The sequence below is a fragment of the Solea solea genome, chromosome 8 (genome assembly GCF_958295425.1).
Source record: "Solea solea chromosome 8, fSolSol10.1, whole genome shotgun sequence".
Taxonomy (NCBI): Eukaryota; Metazoa; Chordata; class Actinopteri; order Pleuronectiformes; family Soleidae; genus Solea; species Solea solea.
Window position 1 is genome coordinate 23128871 of NC_081141.1, and position 13694 is coordinate 23142564.

Here is a 13694-nt window from a genome sequence, read left to right on the forward strand (position 1 = left end):
CTTTTTTTTCTCATTTTTGGACGACATACTATACTATGACTTTTTTGACCGATTTTGAACGACATACTAAACTATGACTTTTTTGTCAAATTTTGGACGACATACTAAAGTATGACTTTTTTGTCAAATTTTGGACGACATAGTAACCTCTGACTTTTTTGTCAAATTTTGGACGACATACTAACCTATGACTTTTTTGTCACATTTTGGGCGACATACTAACCTATGACTTTTTCTTCTCATTTTTGGACGACATACTAAACTATGACTTTTTTGTCAAATTTTGGATGCCATACTATACTATGACTTTTTTGACCGATTTTGGACGACATACCAACCTATGACTTTTTTGTCAAATTTTGGACGACATATTAACCTATGACTTTTTTGTCAAATTTTGGACGACATACTAACCTATGACTTTTTTGTAACATTTTGGGCGACATACTAAAGTATGACTTTTTTGTCAAATTTTGGACGACATACTGTACTATGACTTTTTTGTCAAATTTTTTACGCCATACTATACTATGACTTTTTTTGACCGATTTTGGACGACATACTAACCTATGACTTTTTTGTCAAATTTTGGACGACATACTAACCTATGACTTTTTTGACCGATTTTGGACGACATACTAACCTATGACTTTTTTGTCACATTTTGGACGACATACTAAAGTATGACTTTTTTGTCAAATTTTGGACGACATACTATACTATGACTTTTTTGATCGATTTTGGACGACATACTAACCTATGACTTTTGTGTCACATTTTGAACGACTTACTAAACTATGACTTTTTTGTCAAATTTTGAACGACATACTAAATGTATGACTTTTTTGTCAAATTTTGGACGACATACTAAAGTATGACTTTTTTGTCAAATTTTGGACGACATACTGTACTATGACTTTTTTGTCAAATTTTGGATGCCATACTATACTATGACTTTTTTGTCAAATTTTGGACGACATACTAAAGTATGACTTTTTTGTCAAATTTTGGACGACATACTATAACCTATGACTTTTTTGACAGATTTTGGACGACATACTAAACTATGACTTTTTTGTCAAATTTTGGACGACATACTAACCTATGACTTTTTTGACAGATTTTGGACGACATACTAACCTATGACTTTTTTGTCAAATTTTGGACGACATACTAACCTATGATTTTTTGACAGATTTTGGACGACATACTAAACTATGACTTTTTTGTAAAATTTTGGACGACATACTAATCTATGACTTTTTTGACAGATTTTGGACGACATACTAACCTATGACTTTTTTGACAGATTTTGGACGACATACTACCCTATGACTTTTTTGTAACATTTTGGGCGACATACTAACCTATGACTTTTTTTTCTCATTTTTGGACGACATACTATACTATGACTTTTTTGTCAAATTTTTGACGCCATACTATACTATGACTTTTTGACCAATTTTGGACGACATACTAAACTATGACTTTTTGTCACATTTTGGATGACATACTAAAGTATGACTTTTTTGTCAAATTTTGGACGACATAGTAACCTCTGACTTTTTAGTCAAATTTTGAACGACATACTATACTATGACTTTTTTGTCAAATTTTTTACGCCATACTATACTATGACTTTTTTGACCGATTTTGGACGACATACTAACCTATGACTTTTTTGTCAAATTTTGGACGACATACTAACCTATGACTTTTTTGTCACATTTTGGGCGACATACTAACCTATGACTTTTTTTTCTCATTTTTGGACGACATACTATACTATGACTTTTTTGACCGATTTTGAACGACATACTAACCTATGACTTTTTTGACAGATTTTGGACGACATACTAAACTATGACTTTTTTGTCAAATTTTGGACGACATACTAACCTATGACTTTTTTGTAACATTTTGGGCGACATACTAACCTATGACTTTTTTGTCACATTTTGGACGACATAGTAACCTCCGACTTTTTAGTCAAATTTTGAACGACATACTATACTATGACTTTTTTGTCATATTATGAACGACATACTAAACTATGACTTTTTTGTCAAATTTTGGACGACATACTAACCTATGACTTTTTTGTCACATTTTGGGCGACATACTAACCTATGACTTTTTCTTCTCATTTTTGGACGACATACTAAACTATGACTTTTTTGTCAAATTTTGGATGCCATACTATACTATGACTTTTTTGACCGATTTTGGACGACATACCAACCTATGACTTTTTTGTCAAATTTTGGACGACATATTAACCTATGACTTTTTTGTCAAATTTTGGACGACATACTAACCTATGACTTTTTTGTAACATTTTGGGCGACATACTAACCTATGACTTTTTTGTCAAATTTTGGACGACATATTAACCTATGACTTTTGTCAAATTTTGAACGACATACTAACCTATGACTTTTTTGACAGATTTTGGACGACATACGAAACTATGATTTTTTTGTCAAATTTTGGACGACATACTAACCTATGACTTTTTTGTAACATTTTGGGCGACATACTAACCTATGACTTTTTTGTCAAATTTTGGAAGCCATACTATACTATGACTTTTTTGACCGATTTTGAATGACATACTAAAGTATGACTTTTTTGTCAAATTTTGGACGACATACTTAAGTATGACTTTTTTGTCAAATTTTGGACGACATAGTAACCTCCGACTTTTTAGTCAAATTTTGAACGACATACTATACTATGACTTTTTTGTCAAATTTTGGACGACATACTAACCTATGACTTTTTTGACCGATTTTGGACGACATACTAACCTATGACTTTTTTTTCACATTTTGGACGACATACTAACCTATGACTTTTTGTCAAATTTTGAATGACATAGTAACCTATGACTTTTTGTCACATTTTGGACGACATACTAAAGTAAGACTTTTTTGTCAAATTTTGGACGACATACTAAACTATGACTTTTTTGTCAAATTTTGGACGACATACTAACCTATGACTTTTTTGTCACATTTTGGGCGACATACCAACCTATGACTTTTTTGTCAAATTTTGGACGACATATTAACCTATGACTTTTTTGTCAAATTTTGGACGACATACTAACCTATGACTTTTTTGACACATTTTGGGCGACATACTAACCTATGACTTTTTTTTCTTATTTTTGGACGACATACTATACTATGACTTTTTTGTCAAATTTTGGATGCCATACTATACTATGACTTTTTTGACCGATTTTGAACGACATACTAAACTATGACTTTTTTGTCAAATTTTGGACGACATACTAACCTATGACTTTTTTGTCACATTTTGGGCGACATACTAACCTATGACTTTTTCTTCTCATTTTTGGACGACATACTAAACTATGACTTTTTTGTCAAATTTTGGATGCCATACTATACTATGACTTTTTTGACCGATTTTGGACGACATACCAACCTATGACTTTTTTGTCAAATTTTGGATGACATATTAACCTATGACTTTTTTGTCAAATTTTGGACGACATACTAACCTATGACTTTTTTGTAACATTTTGGGCGACATACTAACCTATGACTTTTTTTTCTCATTTTTGGACGACATACTATACTATGACTTTTTTGACCGATTTTGAACGACATACTAACCTATGACTTTTTTGACAGATTTTGGACGACATACTAAACTATGACTTTTTTGTCAAATTTTGGACGACATACTAACCTATGACTTTTTTGTAACATTTTGGGCGACATACTAACCTATGACTTTTTTGTCACATTTTGGACGACATAGTAACCTCCGACTTTTTAGTCAAATTTTGAACGACATACTATACTATGACTTTTTTGTCAAATTTTGGACGACATACTAACCTATGACTTTTTTGTCATATTATGAACGACATACTATACTATGACTTTTTTGTCAAATTTTGGACGACATACTAACCTATGACTTTTTTGACCGATTTTGGACGACATACTAACCTATGACTTTTTTTTCACATTTTTGGACGACATTTTTGTCAAATTTTGAATGACATACTATACTATGACTTTTTTGACCGATTTTGGACGACATACCAACCTATGACTTTTTTGTCAAATTTTGGACGACATATTAACCTATGACTTTTTTGTCAAATTTTGGACCACATACTAACCTATGACTTTTTTGACACATTTTGGGCGACATACTAACCTATGACTTTTTTTTCTCATTTTTGGACGACATACTATACTATGACTTTTTTGTCAAATTTTGGATGCCATACTATACTATGACTTTTTTGACCGATTTTGAACGACATACTAAACTATGACTTTTTTGTCAAATTTTGGACGACATACTAACCTATGACTTTTTTGTCACATTTTTGGACGACATACTATGCTATGACTTTTTTGTCAAATTTTGGATGCCATACTATACTATGACTTTTTTGACCGATTTTGGACGACATACCAACCTCTGACTTTTTAGTCAAATTTTGAACGACATACTATACTATGACTTTTTTGTCAAATTTTTTACGCCATACTATACTATGACTTTTTTTGACCGATTTTGGACGACATACTAACCTCTGACTTTTTAGTCAAATTTTGAACGACATACTATACTATGACTTTTTTGTCAAATTTTTTACGCCATACTATACTATGACTTTTTTTGACCGATTTTGGACGACATACTAACCTATGACTTTTTTGTCAAATTTGGACGACATACTAAAGTATGACTTTTTTGTCAAATTTTGGACGACATACTATACTATGACTTTTTTGATCGATTTTGGACGACATACTAACCTATGACTTTTGTGTCACATTTTGAACGACATACTAAACTATGACTTTTTTGTCACATTTTGGACGACATACTAAAGTATGACTTTTTTGTCAAATTTTGGACGACATACTATACTATGACTTTTTTGATCGATTTTGGACGACATACTAACCTATGACTTTTGTGTCACATTTTGAACGACATACTAAACTATGACTTTTTTGTCAAATTTTGAACGACATACTATACTATGACTTTTTTGACCGATTTTGGACGACATACTAACCTATGACTTTTTTGTCAAATTTTGGACGACATACTAATCTATGACTTTTTTGTCTTATTTTGGGCGACATACTAACCTATGACTTTTTTTTCTCATTTTTGGACGACATACTATACTATGACTTTTTTGTCAAATTTTGGATGCCATACTATACTATGACTTTTTTGTCAAATTTTGGATGCCATACTATACTATGACTTTTTTGACCGATTTTGAACGACATACTAAACTATGACTTTTTTGTCAAATTTTGGACGACATACTAAAGTATGACTTTTTTGTCAAATTTTGGACGACATAGTAACCTCCGACTTTTTAGTCAAATTTTGAACGACATACTATACTATGACTTTTTTGTCAAATTTTGGACGACATACTATACTATGACTTTTTTAACACATTTTGGACGACATACTAACCTATGACTTTTTTGACCAATTTTGAACGACATACTAAACTATGACTTTTTTGTCAAATTTTGGACGACATACTAAAGTATGACTTTTTTGTCAAATTTTGGACGACATACTAACCTATGACTTTTTTGTCATATTATGAACGACATACTATACTATGACTTTTTTGTCAAATTTTTGACGCCATACTATACTATGACTTTTTTGACCGATTTTGGACGACATACTAACCTATGACTTTTTTTTCACATTTTGGACAACATACTAACCTATGACTTTTTGTCAAATTTTGAATGACATAGTAACCTATGACTTTTTGTCACATTTTGGACAACATACTAAACTATGACTTTTTTGTCAAATTTTGAACGACATACTTACCTATGACTTTTTTGTCACATTTTGGACGACATACTAAACTATGACTTTTTTGTCAAATTTTGGACGACATACTGTACTATGACTTTTTTGTCAAATTTTGGACGACATACTAAACTATGACTTTTTTGACAGATTTTGGACGACATACTAACCTAAGACTTTTTTGACAGATTTTGGACGACATACTAACCTATGACTTTTTTGACACATTTTGGGTGACATACTAAACTATGACTTTTTTTTCTCATTTTTGGACGACATACTATACTATGACTTTTTTGACCGATTTTGAACGACATACTAAACTATGACTTTTTTGTCAAATTTTGGACGACATACTAAAGTATGACTTTTTTGTCAAATTTTGGACGACATAGTAACCTCTGACTTTTTAGTCAAATTTTGAACGACATACTAACCTATGACTTTTTTGACACATTTTGGGCGACATACTAACCTATGACTTTTTTTTCTTATTTTTGGACGACATACTATACTATGACTTTTTTGTCAAATTTTGGATGCCATACTATACTATGACTTTTTTGACCGATTTTGAACGACATACTAAACTATGACTTTTTTGTCAAATTTTGGACGACATACTAACCTATGACTTTTTTGTCACATTTTGGGCGACATACTAACCTATGACTTTTTCTTCTCATTTTTGGACGACATACTAAACTATGACTTTTTTGTCAAATTTTGGATGCCATACTATACTATGACTTTTTTGACCGATTTTGGACGACATACCAACCTATGACTTTTTTGTCAAATTTTGGACGACATATTAACCTATGACTTTTTTGTCACATTTTGGGCGACATACTAACCTATGACTTTTTCTTCTCATTTTTGGACGACATACTAACCTATGACTTTTGTGTCACATTTTGAACGACATACTAAACTATGACTTTTTTGTCAAATTTTGAACGACATACTATACTATGACTTTTTTGACCGATTTTGGACGACATACTAACCTATGACTTTTTTGTCAAATTTTGGACGACATACTAATCTATGACTTTTTTGTCTTATTTTGGGCGACATACTAACCTATGACTTTTTTTTCTCATTTTTGGACGACATACTATACTATGACTTTTTTGTCAAATTTTGGATGCCATACTATACTATGACTTTTTTGTCAAATTTTGGATGCCATACTATACTATGACTTTTTTGACCGATTTTGAACGACATACTAAACTATGACTTTTTTGTCAAATTTTGGACGACATACTAAAGTATGACTTTTTTGTCAAATTTTGGACGACATAGTAACCTCCGACTTTTTAGTCAAATTTTGAACGACATACTATACTATGACTTTTTTGTCAAATTTTGGACGACATACTATACTATGACTTTTTTAACACATTTTGGACGACATACTAACCTATGACTTTTTTGACCAATTTTGAACGACATACTAAACTATGACTTTTTTGTCAAATTTTGGACGACATACTAAAGTATGACTTTTTTGTCAAATTTTGGACGACATACTAACCTATGACTTTTTTGTCATATTATGAACGACATACTATACTATGACTTTTTTGTCAAATTTTTGACGCCATACTATACTATGACTTTTTTGACCGATTTTGGACGACATACTAACCTATGACTTTTTTTTCACATTTTGGACAACATACTAACCTATGACTTTTTGTCAAATTTTGAATGACATAGTAACCTATGACTTTTTGTCACATTTTGGACAACATACTAAACTATGACTTTTTTGTCAAATTTTGAACGACATACTTACCTATGACTTTTTTGTCACATTTTGGACGACATACTAAACTATGACTTTTTTGTCAAATTTTGGACGACATACTGTACTATGACTTTTTTGTCAAATTTTGGACGACATACTAAACTATGACTTTTTTGACAGATTTTGGACGACATACTAACCTAAGACTTTTTTGACAGATTTTGGACGACATACTAACCTATGACTTTTTTGACACATTTTGGGTGACATACTAAACTATGACTTTTTTTTCTCATTTTTGGACGACATACTATACTATGACTTTTTTGACCGATTTTGAACGACATACTAAACTATGACTTTTTTGTCAAATTTTGGACGACATACTAAAGTATGACTTTTTTGTCAAATTTTGGACGACATAGTAACCTCTGACTTTTTAGTCAAATTTTGAACGACATACTAACCTATGACTTTTTTGACACATTTTGGGCGACATACTAACCTATGACTTTTTTTTCTTATTTTTGGACGACATACTATACTATGACTTTTTTGTCAAATTTTGGATGCCATACTATACTATGACTTTTTTGACCGATTTTGAACGACATACTAAACTATGACTTTTTTGTCAAATTTTGGACGACATACTAACCTATGACTTTTTTGTCACATTTTGGGCGACATACTAACCTATGACTTTTTCTTCTCATTTTTGGACGACATACTAAACTATGACTTTTTTGTCAAATTTTGGATGCCATACTATACTATGACTTTTTTGACCGATTTTGGACGACATACCAACCTATGACTTTTTTGTCAAATTTTGGACGACATATTAACCTATGACTTTTTTGTCAAATTTTGGACGACATACTAACCTATGACTTTTTTGTAACATTTTGGGCGACATACTAAAGTATGACTTTTTTGTCAAATTTTGGACGACATACTGTACTATGACTTTTTGTCAAATTTTTTACGCCATACTATACTATGACTTTTTTTGACCGATTTTGGACGACATACTAACCTATGACTTTTTTGTCAAATTTTGGACGACATACTAACCTATGACTTTTTTGACCGATTTTGGACGACATACTAACCTATGACTTTTTTGTCACATTTTGGACGACATACTAAAGTATGACTTTTTTGTCAAATTTTGGACGACATACTATACTATGACTTTTTTGATCGATTTTGGACGACATACTAACCTATGACTTTTGTGTCACATTTGAACGACTTACTAAACTATGACTTTTTTGTCAAATTTTGAACGACATACTTACCTATGACTTTTTTGTCACATTTTGGACAACATACTAAACTATGACTTTTTTGTCAAATTTTGGACGACATACTACCTATGACTTTTTTGACAGATTTTGGACGACATACTAACCTATGACTTTTTTGTCAAATTTTGGACGACATACTAACCTATGATTTTTTGACAGATTTTGGACGACATACTAAACTATGACTTTTTTTGTAAAATTTTGGACGACATACTAATCTATGACTTTTTTGACAGATTTTGGACGACATACTAACCTATGACTTTTTTGACAGATTTTGGACGACATACTACCCTATGACTTTTTTGTAACATTTTGGGCGACATACTAACCTAATGACTTTTTTTTCCATTTTTGGACGACATACTATACTATGACTTTTTTGTCAAATTTTTGACGCCATACTATACTATGACTTTTTGACCAATTTTGGACAACATACTAAACTATGACTTTTTGTCACATTTTGGATGACATACTAAAGTATGACTTTTTTGTCAAATTTTGGACGACATAGTAACCTCTGACTTTTTAGTCAAATTTTGAACGACATACTATACTATGACTTTTTTGTCAAATTTTTTACGCCATACTATACTATGACTTTTTTGACCGATTTTGGACGACATACTAACCTATGACTTTTTTGTCAAATTTTGGACGACATACTAACCTATGACTTTTTTGTCACATTTTGGGCGACATACTAACCTATGACTTTTTTTTCTCATTTTTGGACGACATACTATACTATGACTTTTTTGACCGATTTTGAACGACATACTAACCTATGACTTTTTTGACAGATTTTGGACGACATACTAAACTATGACTTTTTTGTCAAATTTTGGACGACATACTAACCTATGACTTTTTTGTAACATTTTGGGCGACATACTAACCTATGACTTTTTTGTCACATTTTGGACGACATAGTAACCTCCGACTTTTTAGTCAAATTTTGAACGACATACTATACTATGACTTTTTTGTCATATTATGAACGACATACTAAACTATGACTTTTTTGTCAAATTTTGGACGACATACTAACCTATGACTTTTTTGTCACATTTTGGGCGACATACTAACCTATGACTTTTTCTTCTCATTTTTGGACGACATACTAAACTATGACTTTTTTGTCAAATTTTGGATGCCATACTATACTATGACTTTTTGACCGATTTTGGACGACATACCAACCTATGACTTTTTTGTCAAATTTTGGACGACATATTAACCTATGACTTTTTTGTCAAATTTTGGACGACATACTAACCTATGACTTTTTTGTAACATTTTGGGCGACATACTAACCTATGACTTTTTTGTCAAATTTTGGACGACATATTAACCTATGACTTTTGTCAAATTTTGAACGACATACTAACCTATGACTTTTTTGACAGATTTTGGACGACATACGAAACTATGATTTTTTTGTCAAATTTTGGACGACATACTAACCTATGACTTTTTTGTAACATTTTGGGCGCATACTAACCTATGACTTTTTTGTCAAATTTTGGAAGCCATACTATACTATGACTTTTTTGACCGATTTTGAATGACATACTAAAGTATGACTTTTTTGTCAAATTTTGGACGACATACTTAAGTATGACTTTTTTGTCAAATTTTGGACGACATAGTAACCTCCGACTTTTTAGTCAAATTTTGAACGACATACTATACTATGACTTTTTTGTCAAATTTTGGACGACATACTAACCTATGACTTTTTTGACCGATTTTGGACGACATACTAACCTATGACTTTTTTTTCACATTTTGGACGACATACTAACCTATGACTTTTTGTCAAATTTTGAATGACATAGTAACCTATGACTTTTTGTCACATTTTGGACGACATACTAAAGTAAGACTTTTTTGTCAAATTTTGGACGACATACTAAACTATGACTTTTTTGTCAAATTTTGGACGACATACTAACCTATGACTTTTTTGTCACATTTTGGGCGACATACCAACCTATGACTTTTTTGTCAAATTTTGGACGACATATTAACCTATGACTTTTTTGTCAAATTTTGGACGACATACTAACCTATGACTTTTTTGACACATTTTGGGCGACATACTAACCTATGACTTTTTTTTCTTATTTTTGGACGACATACTATACTATGACTTTTTTGTCAAATTTTGGATGCCATACTATACTATGACTTTTTTGACCGATTTTGAACGACATACTAAACTATGACTTTTTTGTCAAATTTTGGACGACATACTAACCTATGACTTTTTTGTCACATTTTGGGCGACATACTAACCTATGACTTTTTCTTCTCATTTTTGGACGACATACTAAACTATGACTTTTTTGTCAAATTTTGGATGCCATACTATACTATGACTTTTTTGACCGATTTTGGACGACATACCAACCTATGACTTTTTTGTCAAATTTTGGATGACATATTAACCTATGACTTTTTTGTCAAATTTTGGACGACATACTAACCTATGACTTTTTTGTAACATTTTGGGCGACATACTAACCTATGACTTTTTTTTCTCATTTTTGGACGACATACTATACTATGACTTTTTTGACCGATTTTGAACGACATACTAACCTATGACTTTTTTGACAGATTTTGGACGACATACTAAACTATGACTTTTTTGTCAAATTTTGGACGACATACTAACCTATGACTTTTTTGTAACATTTTGGGCGACATACTAACCTATGACTTTTTTGTCACATTTTGGACGACATAGTAACCTCCGACTTTTTAGTCAAATTTTGAACGACATACTATACTATGACTTTTTTGTCAAATTTTGGACGACATACTAACCTATGACTTTTTTGTCATATTATGAACGACATACTATACTATGACTTTTTTGTCAAATTTTGGACGACATACTAACCTATGACTTTTTTGACCGATTTTGGACGACATACTAACCTATGACTTTTTTTTCACATTTTTGGACGACATTTTTGTCAAATTTTGAATGACATACTATACTATGACTTTTTTGACCGATTTTGGACGACATACCAACCTATGACTTTTTTGTCAAATTTTGGACGACATATTAACCTATGACTTTTTTGTCAAATTTTGGACCACATACTAACCTATGACTTTTTTGACACATTTTGGGCGACATACTAACCTATGACTTTTTTTTCTCATTTTTGGACGACATACTATACTATGACTTTTTTGTCAAATTTTGGATGCCATACTATACTATGACTTTTTTGACCGATTTTGAACGACATACTAAACTATGACTTTTTTGTCAAATTTTGGACGACATACTAACCTATGACTTTTTTGTCACATTTTGGGCGACATACTAACCTATGACTTTTTTTTCTCATTTTTGGACGACATACTATGCTATGACTTTTTTGTCAAATTTTGGATGCCATACTATACTATGACTTTTTTGACCGATTTTGGACGACATACCAACCTCTGACTTTTTAGTCAAATTTTGAACGACATACTATACTATGACTTTTTTGTCAAATTTTTTACGCCATACTATACTATGACTTTTTTTGACCGATTTTGGACGACATACTAACCTCTGACTTTTTAGTCAAATTTTGAACGACATACTATACTATGACTTTTTTGTCAAATTTTTTACGCCATACTATACTATGACTTTTTTTGACCGATTTTGGACGACATACTAACCTATGACTTTTTTGTCAAATTTGGACGACATACTAAAGTATGACTTTTTTGTCAAATTTTGGACGACATACTATACTATGACTTTTTTGATCGATTTTGGACGACATACTAACCTATGACTTTTGTGTCACATTTTGAACGACATACTAAACTATGACTTTTTTGTCACATTTTGGACGACATACTAAAGTATGACTTTTTTGTCAAATTTTGGACGACATACTATACTATGACTTTTTTGATCGATTTTGGACGACATACTAACCTATGACTTTTGTGTCACATTTTGAACGACATACTAAACTATGACTTTTTTGTCAAATTTTGAACGACATACTATACTATGACTTTTTTGACCGATTTTGGACGACATACTAACCTATGACTTTTTTGTCAAATTTTGGACGACATACTAATCTATGACTTTTTTGTCTTATTTTGGGCGACATACTAACCTATGACTTTTTTTTCTCATTTTTGGACGACATACTATACTATGACTTTTTTGTCAAATTTTGGATGCCATACTATACTATGACTTTTTTGTCAAATTTTGGATGCCATACTATACTATGACTTTTTTGACCGATTTTGAACGACATACTAAACTATGACTTTTTTGTCAAATTTTGGACGACATACTAAAGTATGACTTTTTTGTCAAATTTTGGACGACATAGTAACCTCCGACTTTTTAGTCAAATTTTGAACGACATACTATACTATGACTTTTTTGTCAAATTTTGGACGACATACTATACTATGACTTTTTTAACACATTTTGGACGACATACTAACCTATGACTTTTTTGACCAATTTTGAACGACATACTAAACTATGACTTTTTTGTCAAATTTTGGACGACATACTAAAGTATGACTTTTTTGTCAAATTTTGGACGACATACTAACCTATGACTTTTTTGTCATATTATGAACGACATACTATACTATGACTTTTTTGTCAAATTTTTGACGCCATACTATACTATGACTTTTTTGACCGATTTTGGACGACATACTAACCTATGACTTTTTTTTCACATTTTGGACAACATACT